This window comes from Myotis nattereri (assembly GCF_964212035.1).
Source record: "Myotis nattereri genome assembly, chromosome: X".
Classification (NCBI taxonomy): domain Eukaryota; kingdom Metazoa; phylum Chordata; class Mammalia; order Chiroptera; family Vespertilionidae; genus Myotis; species Myotis nattereri.
In genome coordinates this window covers 139,020,576-139,033,720 of record NC_138078.1, presented here as the reverse complement: position 1 = coordinate 139,033,720, position 13,145 = coordinate 139,020,576, and positions in this window count along the sequence as shown.

The window sequence follows — 13,145 nt, the reverse complement described above, 5'->3', positions numbered from 1 at the left end:
ACCTGAGAATGAGAATAGGGCTTTTTTTCGGGCCCAAAGACTGTGTATGTTTTAGAAGCACCTTCAGTTCAGGGGGAGGGAGCCTGGGTCATAGTTGATAGGGGAAACTGGGGATCTTTAGGAATTTACTTTCTGGGTCTCCTAGTCCACCACCATGTCCCTATCCTGATCTAAACCACGATATTCACAGGAGACTTTACACAGCTTTCAGTGTATGAAGAAGGGGTCTGTGGCTTCTGCCCTCCTCCCAGCCCCCCCATAAGTTTCTGGCTCCAGTATCACCAGTCTAATAGTTCCCACTCAGCTCAGAATGCCTTTCCTCCCACTGTCAGCCTCTGTGCACTGTATTCATTCTTCCCACATAGTTCAGATGACATCTCTACTCTGAGGTCTTCTGGGATTATCCACACCCACCTGTGTTGACTGTTACATTCTCAGCACTCAGTCTGCAGAGACTATAAATGGGGGGTGCATCTGTGGATACCTAGGGTGAGAAGGATTCAGAGCAGCATCTCTGCAGCATGCTGCCTGTGGTACCACTTGCAATACCACTGATCAGCACTGTGATCCTCAGCAAGTGATTTAACCTGTCTGTGTCTCAGTTTCCTCATCTGTCAAATGAGAATAATGAGAATAGTACCTGCCTCAAAAGGTGGTAAGGAGGACAAATGGGACAATCACATCAAGTGTGCCTGGTGCTTAGCATGAGCCTAATACAGGTCAACTTTGGCCACATACAGATGCACTGTGTTCATTTAGTTGCTCATGGGGTGCATACTTGCCTCCTCTAGCTTTGGGTCAGAGACCTTGTCTCTTCATGTGTCCCTATTATCCAACACAAAGCCTCACCTGCAGCAAGGTTACTAGATGCTTGAAAAGCTGAGGTGGAAGAGGATGGGCTGAGGTATGGAGTTGGAGTGGAAGCTCAGCCTTCACCCTAACACCAAGATATTCCCAGTACCACCAGCAATTCTGCTCCCCCCACCACACTTGGCTTCCTCCAGATTCTGGCTTTCTCAGAAGTCTTTCTAACTACCCTCCAGATGGCTTCAGGCACTCCTGGGGATTGTCTGGGGAGGGCTGAAGCCCTACCTCCCCACCTCTCCCCTGCTTTTAGACCTTGATATGAATAGTTCTTCTCTGCACTAGTATGGGAAAGGCTTGGCCACTGACTTATCTGCCTTAGCCAGGAACTGGGCGATTTGGTGCACTTTTTTTCTCCAACCAAATCAAGGTTACTTTAACCTCCCCAAGTCTACTGGCACAGTTTAGATCCTTATTATCTAAAATCTGGAGAGATGTTCTGGTTTTCCTGTGAGCCTTCACTCATTCTCCCCTATCTCCATCACTTTCATCATGCACCCTTCTCTTAGTCGCTGCATTGGCAATCTCAACAAACCCACCTTGGAACACATCAAAATCACATATGTAGTGCATAAGGACCATGGGAGGACCCAGTTTCAAAAAAAGAAGTGTACAATACTGTTGCTAAGAATTTCAAAAGAGGACCAAAGGCAGATCATATTTCAATAAAAATTCCCAATATAGTGTGAGAGGACAGACCTTCTACCCCAACCTTGTTCAAACTTCTAACCTGCATCTACTTCTGATCCAGATCCCATTTGGTGGGAACAGCTTTATGGGTGTTGTAACTATGAAGTTGGACATGGTCCAATACTTAGAAGAGTTCCCTATGCTTGGCTTTTGCCATCTTGCAGTTCTCAATACTTTGTGAATACTGGGCTCTGCAAAGTATGTAGGTGATCTTGCCCATCAGTGATATTCCCAACATCCTTGACCCTATCCCAGGGTCTTAACCACCTTGCCACTCTTCTGACCCTCCCCATCCCTTTCTCTTCAAACCTTGACCAATATCTCCTTTCCTCATACCTCAATGCACCAATTTACTCATCTTCCTCTACACAGCTTTTCCCTAATCCCGTCCCTGTGTCTCATCCTTTGGTTGAGGTAAGTACCCTCTTCCAGCCTCATTCACTCCTGGTGCTTCACTCTACCTAACCCTCATTCACTCCAGAATTGAACCTTTTATGAGCTCTGTTGCTCTCCATCCACTTATATCCTCACTAAGCCTCACTCCATCTCTGATCCTAAACCCTGATCCTTATACCGTAAGAGCCTCAATTCATCTCTGCCAACTGATTAATCAAGTGTTATGGGCTGAATGGTGCTGCCTCCCCTCCCCAATCCATGTGTTGAATTTCTAATCCCCTTACCCTAGAATGTGACCATATTTGGAGATAGAGTCTTTAGAGTGGTAATTAAGGTAAAATTGGGCCATTTGGGAGGGCCTTAGACCAATATAATTCATGTCCTTATAACAAGAGGATATTAAGACACAGACATTCAAAGAGAAGACCATGTGAGGACACAGGGAGAAAACAGCCATCTATAAGCCAAGAAGAAAGGCCTCTGAATAAACTGACCTTGCTGATACCTTGATCTCAGACTTCTAGCCTCAAGCAGAGTATTTACTCAGAGCTATTGTTTGCTAAGTTCTTTTCTAGGACCCAGGATTGCAGAATCCAACAAAACAAACAAACAATTATCTATTATCGTGGAGATAAGGCAAATAAACAAAGATGTCATGAATACAGGATGTTAGGTGATGATCAGTGCTATGAAGAAAAGTAGAGAAGGATCTTGGGGCATGGAGTGTTTAAATATGGTGGCCATGGAAGACATTACTGAGAAGATAGCATTTGAGCCAAGACCTAAATGGGATAAGGGGCCAAATGTTCCAGGTTGAGAGATCCACATGTGCAAAAGCCCTGGAATCAGAGGCATGTCTTAGCAATTCCTTGAGTCAGCCAGGAGGCTGATATGCTGACATGGAGGGAGTGAGAGAGGAGGATGGTGGAAAATGTGGCCAGAGAAGCCACGATGCGGGTGGCTAGAGATCATGCAGTTTCACAGGTCAATGTGAAGACTTTAGCTGTTAGTGTGAGGTGGAGAGACATTGATGGGTCTGAGGTGAGGGGTGATATGATCTAATTTCTATTTTCATATATATGATCAATCTGACTGCTTTATGAGAACATATTGAAGAGAGACAAGGGTGGAAGCAGGGGGATTATTTAGGGACTATTGAAGTAATCCAGGTGGGAGGCAATGGTGGCTTACATGAGGTGATGCAGTGGATGCAATGAGATGTAGGCAGATTCTAGGTTGATTTTGCTGGTAGAATCATTAGTGTTTGATGACAGATTTATAGTGGGCTATGAAAGAAAGACAGGAGTCAAGGACAGCTCTGAGGAAGACAGCGATGAAGTAGGTTGGATGAAGAGTCTGGAGTTTGAAGCAACATCAGAGATGGAGATATGATGGAGATATAATTGGAAAATAAGTAGCATCTAATCAGTATTAAAAGTCATGAGACTAGCCCTGGCCCATTTGCCCAGTGGTTAGAGTGTCAACCCATGGATTGAAGGGTCGCAGGTTCGATTCTCAGTCAAGGGCATGTACCTGGGTTACAGGTTTGATCCCCCGCCCTGGTTGGGGCTCATGCAGGAGGCAACCAATCCATGTGTCTCTCACATCAATGTTTCTCTTTCTGTGTCCCTCCCCCTCCCTTCCACTCTCTCTAAAAATCAATAGAAAAAGGTTAGAGAGCAACCAAAGGTCTTGTATGCATGCATATTAGCATAACCAATGGACACAGACACTGGGACAGTGGGGGCTTGCCCTGGGTGGGAATGGATGAGGGGGCAGTGTCAATCGTGGAAAAAGGAGACATATGTAAAAGTTTAGACAATAACTAAAAAATAAAATAAAAAATATCCTTGGGTGAGGATTAACATCAACAAAAAAAGTCAAGAGACTGGATGGGATCAGCAAGGAATTGAGTACAGAAAAAGAAAACCCAAGAATCAAGCCTGAGCAGTCCATCATTTAGAGATAGATGAGAAGGAGTCAGCAAATTAGACCATGAAAGTGATCAATTCTTCAGATCTTACTGACTGGGCAAGGAAGAGGAGGATAAAGAATTGACCATTGTGTTTACTAATGTGAAGGTCATTGGTAACCTTCAAGAGCAATGTCCAGGGAGATGTGGGGGCATAAAGGTGGATCAGAGTGCTTTCAATCAAGAGTGGTAAAAGAGAAATTGAAAATAGTGAGTAGTGACTGAAAACCATTTAGAGGAGTTTTTCTGTAAAGGATAGCAGAGAAAGGGGAGAGTGGTAGTTTTGGAGCTATAAGGGGACAAGTAAAAAGTATTTTCTAACATGGGAAAAATGAAAGCATGGTAACATGTTTGTGTGCCAATGAGCCATTAAAGAGGGAAAAACTGTTGATGCAGAAGAGATAGGTGCACAGATGCAGGTAGGTGTGAGAGGTGATGGTAGAGCTTGGAGTAGTTCTCTTCTGATAACTTCTGTTTTGTCAGCAAAACAGGACACCAGGATGCCAATTGCCAGTGGGGGTGAGAGAGGGTTGTTGGTGGTTTAAGGAGAGAAGGCTTGAAATAGTCTTCAGGGAGATGAGGAGGCTGGAAATGTAGCATGATTACTGGTCTGCATTAAGGGTCCACTTGAGGTTTAATGGTTATTAATTTAAAGTGAAATTACTCAGCATGTCTGCATGGTTTTCTCCAGCCACATTCAATCCAGAGTAGGTGGAAAGTTGGATTTTATCAGGTTGAATTTTGCTTAAATGAGCCCAAAGAGGTGACAGAGGGACACAGAAGTTTCTTGTGGATTTAGGGCAACAATAATTGATTGTGAATTTAGGCTGGGTAAAGATGGAAATGACAGAGTCGGGGTTTGGTAAAGGATAGTGAAAAAACAGTAGGATTGTTGTTTAAAGGGTCCCAAAGGTGGTCAAAGGATTTTTTGAGTTCATGTAATACTAAAAGGAATGAGCTGGTTTTCAGAAAGCATTATATAATGGAGATCCTGGAGAGATGGTGATGATAGTTCATGGCAAGGTCTTAGGATGTGACCATGAGAGTAAGTGGCTGAAGTTGGGAGCAAGGCAAGAGCATTGGTGGAGAGTAGGTCAAGGGACTGAAACACCAGAAGGCTGAATTCTCTATGTAAATATTGAAATCACCAAGAATGTACATATACCAGATCCCCTGAAGTCTTATCTCCTCCCCAACCCTTCACTCCATTCTTCTGACTTATCATGAACCTGAAGGGCACCTCATTCCTGAGCTTCACATCTTCCCAGACCCTCACCCCTCCCTCAACATCACTCATCCTGGAGGTCATCTCCCCACGGAGTCTACATCCTAGCAAAAGTCACACCCTATGTTCTAATCTGCCATCCCTTTCCTGAGCCTTGCCCCTGAGCATTTAATTGAGCACCTCCTGTGTGCCAGGTATTATGCTTGATTATGGTGACATAAGGGTGAACCAAACAGACCAAGTTTATGCCCTGCTTCCATTCTAGTTGGAGAGAGAGATAATAAACAAGCAAACAGAGAGAATACCTAAGAAGGCAGTTGGTAGAGGTACAATGGTGGAAACCAAGGCAGTGACTCTTACCTCATCCTAATTTTAATCCCAGCCTGAAGCTTCTCAGGCTGTGAGATTCTCACCCCAGGCCAGCCCATGGTGACAATATGGAGCTGCAATCACTGTCCTGGAGTCTTCCCACTCTAACCCCAGCACTGACCTTCACATCCTTCCTGGGCTTGACCCCAGACAAGCACCCAATGACATCCCTGATTCTCATCTATTCCTTAACTGAGCTTCATCATTGAGCTTCATCTGCTCCCTAAGTTTCACATTGTTCAGAGACTTACTTCCTCCAAGAAACTCCCTCAACCCTGATCCTCACATCTAGACAGATGGCCTCCAAGCCCCGTCCGTGAGCTCTATCCCCTCCTTGACCTGGCCCTTTTTCACACCCTACTGTATCTCATGCCTCCTTCCTCACTCCCATACCAACTCCTACACTAGCTCCAGTTCTCTAGCACTGTCAACACTCCTGCCTGCCCCTCACTTCATCTTGCATCTTCTAACAGCCCCATCCTTGACCACACACCATCTCCCTACACTTCCTCCATCCCATTTCACTTTTTTCTTTTTTTAAAATATATTTTCATTGATTTTAACAGAGGAAGAGAGAGGGAGATAGAAACATCAATGATTAGAATCATTGATCAGCTGCCTCCTGCATGCCCCCCACTGGGGATCAAGCCTGAAACCCAGGCATGTGCCCTGACCAGGAAATTGAACTATTGACCTCTTGGTTCATGGGTCGATGCTCAAACACTGAGACACTCTGGCCAGGCCCTCCATCCCCATTTCTTACACCATTCCTGGTTAGGAAGAACACACTCTGGAGTCAGACTGCCCAGGTTCAAAGTGAATCTTTGTACTTGCTAACTGTGTGCCTTGAGCAAAAGACTCTTCCTCTCTAGAGTATGAAAAAATGGGAGTAAGAGATCTCCCACTTTCAAATGTCCTTGTAAGGACTGAATGAGAGACTGCAAGGGAAGAGTTTATCACAGCTCCTTGTTCAGTGGGGTCTCAATGAATACTAGCAACAAAAATTCACTGGGTTGGGCAAATGATCTGACACAGTGGGTGCTTCTAGGCTAATTTCTTTCATTCCAAAGGTGAGACTCAGCCTGGAAATCTGCATACCATCACAAGGGAGTTTCTACCCTCACTCTCCACCCAGACCTGGGGCTTTGGAATGCTCCCAGCAAGCTCTGATGTTCTTTTAACAAACTCTGGCAGGGGAAGTGGGAGAAGTGAGGCTGCAGGACCAGGGATGTCAGCAGCTTCTTCCTCCCCAGCTGGTGTTAGACTGCCTCTCAGCAGGGTGGACCTGAGATTCCCTCTGCATGTGGCCCAGGGTGTTCCTTGGGTAGGCAAGGCTGAGGGTCCAGAGTCTTGGGTGCTTGAGAACAGCTGAAGAAATGACTGAGATTGGAGTCTGACCTTACCTTAAAGAGGAAGGCAAAGTTCCCTCATTGGCCGAAAGGTCCCTGGCACCTTTGCCCTGGAAGTGGATTTTTCTCCCTCTCACTGGGCAATCATTGTTTCTTTGGTCATCTGCCCTGACTAGGGTTAAAGGAACCTCTAGGCCAGTATTTCTCAAAAACTTTGATGCACTGGAATCATCCGAGTTGCTATTTGATCATGGCAATTCTCATGTTTTGGTTTACATTCCAAATAGAAATACAATTCCAATGTGCCAGTGACTTGATGATATGGATGCAAGGCCAAACTTTCAGAAACATTGCTCTATTTATATATATATATGTTAGAGGCACGGTGCACAAAAATTTGTGCACTCGGGGGGGGGGGAGGGGGTCCCTCAGCCCGGCCTGTGCCCTCTTGCAGTCTGGGACCCCTCAGGAGATAACGACCTGCTGGGTTAGGCCTGCTCCCGGGTGGCAGAGGGCAGGCCCAATCCCTAGGTGCAGCCCCTGGTCGGGCTCAGAGCAGGGCCAATTGAGGAGTTGGGGCGCAGCCCCCTGTCATGCACAGAGCAGGGCGGATAGGGAGGTTGCGATGCCACCCTCAGTCATGCCTCAGGGTAGGGCCAATTGGGGGGGGCACCGCCCCGTCACACTCAAGGCAGGGCCAATGGGGAGGTTGTGGCACCACCCAGTGTCACGCACAGAGCAGGGCCCATCAGGGGGTTGGGGAGCTCCCCCCTGTCACTCACAGAGTAGGGCCGATAGGGGAGTTGGGGCACCACCTCCTGTCACACACAGAGCAGGGTGGATCAGGGGGTTGGGGCGCCGCACCCTGTCACACTCAGGGCAGGGCCGATGGGGAGGTTATGGCTCTACCCCTTCACAAACAGAGCAGGGCCCGTGGGGGGGGGGGGTTGGGGTGCCGCACCCTGTCACACACAGAGCTGCAGGGTGATCAGGGGGTTGGGGAGTTCCCGTCTATCAGGCACAGAGCAGGGTTGATCAGGGGGTTGGGGTGCCTTCCCTGTCATGAACAGAGCAGGGCGGATAGGGAGGTTGTGGCCCGCCCCCTGTCATACACAGAGCCGCAGGGCGATCAGGGGGTTTGGGCGCTGCCCCTTGTCACGCTGATCCCAGTGCTGGGAGTCATATTACCCTTTTACTATATAGGATAGAGGCCTGGTGCATGGGAGGGGGCCGGTTGGTTTCCCCGAAGGGTGTCCTGGATCAGGGTGGGGGTCCCCACTGGGGTGCCTGGCCAGCCTGGATGAGGGGATGAAGGCTGTTTGCAGCTGGTCACACATCCTTCAGGGTGGGGGTCCCCACTGGGGTGCCTGGCCAGTCTGGGTGAGGGGCTGACAGCTGTTTTCAGGCTGGTGGGTGACTGAAGCTCCCAACCGCTCCTGTTTTTTTTTCTTTTTTTTCTTTTTTATTCTGGGCCAGCTTTAGCTCTGAGGCTTGGCTCCAGCTCTTAGGCCTCTGCTGCTGAAAGCAGGTATCTGGTTTGTTTGGGTTCTATAATCGAAACACTGTTTCAACTCCAGCTCTGAGATCCCGGCTGGCTGAAAGCAGGTTTCTGGGGTTTTGTTTAGCTTCTATATTTGTAACAATGTTTCAAACTGCAAGCTCAGAGGCCAGCAGCGGCAGGCGGGGAACGTTGGAGTTCTCTGTCACTGAAGCAAGCAAGCCTCATGTTCACTTCAAGCTGCCTGGCTGCCGGCCGCCATCTTGGCTGGCAGTTAATTTGCATATCGCCCTGATTAGCCAATGGAAAGGGTAGCGGACATATGGCTAATTACCATGTTTCTCTTTTATTAGATAGGATATATATATATATATATATATATATATATATATATAATCATCCCCTCCCCCCAGCAGGCTCCACGCTCCACACTGGGGAATGGAACCCACTACCCAGACATATGTCCTGACTGGAAATCAAACTGCGGCCTCCCTGGCTCATAGGTAGACAACCACTGAGCCACTAATATTGCCTTTTTATTTCATGTGAAAGTGCCATGAGGCAGCTTCTCATCCAGTTCCCTTATTCCACTGAGGGACTCTCCACCATGCCTTCTCCTCACTTTACGTACAACTGCTATACAACTGCTTTGCTGTGCTATGAAATTGGCTTCTCAGCAACAGACTACCCCACCACTTGTTTTGCCTGTCACCTAACCCTTGTGGGAACTAGGACACAAGGAGGTGACAGGAGCTCCGTGTGGAAGACTGGTAAAAGAGAAAGTCAGAAATCCCACTTCTCCTCTGTATTACTTCCCAGCCTGTTTTCTTTCCTTCACAGCATCTACCACTCTGCCATTTTTCTGGTTCTTCCAGGTTTCCTTGCCGCCCCCACCATATTGTCAGCTCCTCTCTGTACCCTCAGCTCCTTCGTGCCTTTCTCATCTCTTTCCACCACATAGCCTAGGAATTTTACATATCTTTTCAGTTCTGATTATAAAAATTATCTGCTCCCATTGTGGCAATTCTAGAAATAACCACTTACAATCCCGCCAGACAGAGAAAGCCATTACTAAAATTTGTATATATTACCTTTTGATTTTTCACTACACAAATCCAATTTTACATCATTTAGTTCATACAATGTAAAGATTTTTTATTTCCTTTGTTTTTATCTGATTATAAAACATCATAACATTGACTTTATAAAAATATTAAGGCAAAAGAGACATATAGAAAATAGAAAGTTAAAATTCACCATAATCCCACCACATGGTGAAAATCAGTTTGGTATTTGGGATATGCACATTTTCCTCACAAACACAAAGGAATTATGAACTGCTTTTTTTCCTTGAACAAGAACTGGTGATCTCACGGGCGTCTCTCCTTATCAATGCAATATAGAGTGTTCCTATTCCTGTTCCCATTTCTTTCTTTTCCCTTGTAAACAATGCTGTTATGACCTTGCTTGTACACATATCTTTGGTACTTGACTATTTTCTACTTTTGCTTTCATGCTTGCAAAGGCCTTCTCCACCCCCAATATTAAAAAATATATATTGTTTGCACCATACATTTTTATGTTTTCATTAGTTAACATGTACATTGTTAATCTGTCTAGAATTGAATCCAATTTAAGACTTGAGCTAGGGATTAGCTATATTTTCTCATTGTTTAATCTATTTGTGGAGTCCCACATTTCTCCCAGTGTGAGAGAGAAGGGGTGGCTTAGGGGCTTGAACCCCTATAATATTCTCTTAACCACCCCCTGACATTTCATTGATATGGACAATTAATATTTCCTCAGACTTCAAGAGTCCCCTGACCTCTCTACTGACCAGAGAGCCATGCTAAAGATCTGTTTCTAAAATAACTGTGGAGCTGCAGCTATGCCACATTGATGGAAGCACCAGTCCTACCATGTCTTTCTTATATATCATTGGCTATATTTCTAGTTTAATCCCCTGGTCTAGTCCATCTCTTCCTATGTCAGTTACAAACCATTAGGACCAATGCAACTTTAATATACCTGTTAATATATGGTAGATCAAACACCCTCTCACCCCTTGCCCCCAAATATTTCTTCTTTCCCTCCAAAATGTCATTATTGCTCATTTACTCCTCTATCTAAACTCTAGATTAGTTTAATAAAGCCACAAAAGAAAATGAATATCATTGTTATCTTGGTGGTAATTGCATTAAATTTATATATTAAATTTTAGGAAAAGTGGTATATTTACAATATAAATACTTTCAATGAAGCTCTTGGAATTCCTATTTATTATCCTAAATCTTGTGTGATGTTCCTCAGTAAGTAAGGTTTTCTAGTTTTCTTCTCATAGGCGCTGCATATTTTAATGTTTTATGAATATTGCATATTAATATATTAACATATTTATAATATAATATCATTTTATTTTATTTCAGTACTAGAGGCCTGGTGCACAACATTTGTGCACTGGTGGCGGGGTCACTCAGCCCGGCCTGTGCCCTCTCACAGTCTGGGACCCCTCAGGGCATGTCCGCCTGTCGGCTTAGGCCCGCTTCCCACGGGCCTAAGCTGGCAGCCATACATGCCCCGAGGGGTCCTTAGCACTGCCATGTAGGCAAGAGAGGCGGTGAGGCTTCAGCCATAGCCACTGTGCTCGCCAGCTGTGAACCCGGCTTCTGGCTGAGCGGTGCTCCCCCTGTGGGAGCACACCATATAATATAGGATATATTAATATTATATATTAATATAATATTAATAATATATTCATGTTAATATATAATATATACTATTATATGTAATATATGTTATATATCCTATATAATAAAACCCTAATATGCAAATCGACCAGTCTCAATGATGCACACTCACCACCAGGGGGCAGATGCTCAATGCAGCAGCTGCTCACTGGTGGTCAGTGTGCTCCTACAGGGGGAGTGCCACTCAGCTAGAAGTCCTGAGCTGGGCTCAAGGCTGGTGAGCACAGAGACGGTGGCAGGAGCCTCTCCCACCTCTGCAGCAGTGCTAAGGATGTCTGACTGACAGCTTGGAGCAGGCCTAAGCCATGAGTAGGACATCCCCCAAGGGCTCCTGGACTGTGAGAGGGTGCAGGCCTGGCTGAGGGACACCCCAGAATGCACGAATTTCTTGCACCAGGCCTCTAGTATATTATATATTTGTTGTAATTGTAAATGGGATCTTTTTTTTCTGGCTGGTTATTATTGGTTTATGAGAAAGGTGATGATTTTTGTAAAATTATCCTATATCCATCTGCCTTGCTAAAAATGTTTCTTAGCTAATTATCTGTAGTTTTCTAAGTAGGCGATCATAGAATTTGCAGATAATGAAAAATATCTCTCTTCCTTTGCAATATGCTTGCCATTTGTTTTTTCTTCTAATGCTACTACAATGCTCCTTGGCTTTTGTGGCAATGCCTCTACTCTAATGATTCATGGTGCACAGTGATATTTCATTTACCATTGGTTGAGATATATTTAACATAGCATGTTGAGGAAGAACCCTTTTATTCCTACTTCACTATTATTTGTTATTTTAATCAGGAATACAAGTTGAATTTTATTAAGTACTAGTAACTTTCCTTTGTTTGCAATATTTTTAATGGATATAAACAATTCCATTTTATGAAGATTTCAAAAATGTGCATAATGATTTCCCAGGTAATTGAGGGCTTAGGTTGTTTCTATTTTTTATTACTGTAAATGATGCTGCAAATGAATGTCCTTTAAAAATAAATATTGCTATTCTCCTCCTCCTCCTCCTCCTCCTCCTCCTCCTCCTCCTCCTCCTCCTCTTCCTCCTCTTCCTCTTCCTCCTTCTTCTTATTCTTCTTCTTAACATGGACAGGAAGATAAGTGAGTGAGGAAAATTGTCAAGCATCTTTTATGTCACCTGTGACTGACACTATACTTTCTGTCCAAAGACAAAACAGGCTTGACGCTTAACGTGTTAAATTAGTTGGGGGACACCTCCAGCAGCTAAGTCTTGGTGAACTTTAGAGTGAGTAGGACCCAGCTAACTAAGACAAAGTAGTCTAATTATGCCTTTTTATACTTCTATTCATTTTTTCATCTTAATTAAGCTCAATAAATAACCACTGAATACTTCTTGAAAATCAGGAATGATGTGGATTAGAGACAGAGTCTACCCAGCCTCTGCCTTTAGGGTCTCTTAGTCACCGCATCCTCATGTGAGTGAGAATACGCATCTACTTCTTAAAAATAGACTTAAGGGTCCCTAGCACTAAAATTCCTATTTAAAGAATATTCACCTTTAAAGGGTCTGTCTTTAAAGAACTGAGTTGCTATACAACAAGGCTGTAAGAAACCTCAGTGTGTAGTAATTGTTATTTTTACCCCACCCTCGCCAGCAAGAAATAGTGTAATTCCATTTTCTTTGCAAAATTTATTAAAATAGTTTATTGTTTTAGTTTGTTTTTATCATGTTTAATTTTTCACATGTTCATTCACCATTTTCTTTTCTGTGAATTATCTGTGTGTTTTCCTTTTTCTGCTGCAATCTTGTGTTTTTCTTAATGATTCACATATACTGTGTGCATATTAAGTACAATGATATGTAACACATATTTACTCTTATTTGCCTTTTATTATTGCTTATCTTTTTGGCATTCAGAAGTTTATTTTTCAATGTACATAAATCTATTATTTTGTTTTTCCTCTGTGACTATTTCCATCTCTTTTGAACATAGAAAGCCTCATCCATCCAGGAATTAGACAGATATTTCATAGATAATTTTCTTAGTATTTTTTATGCCTC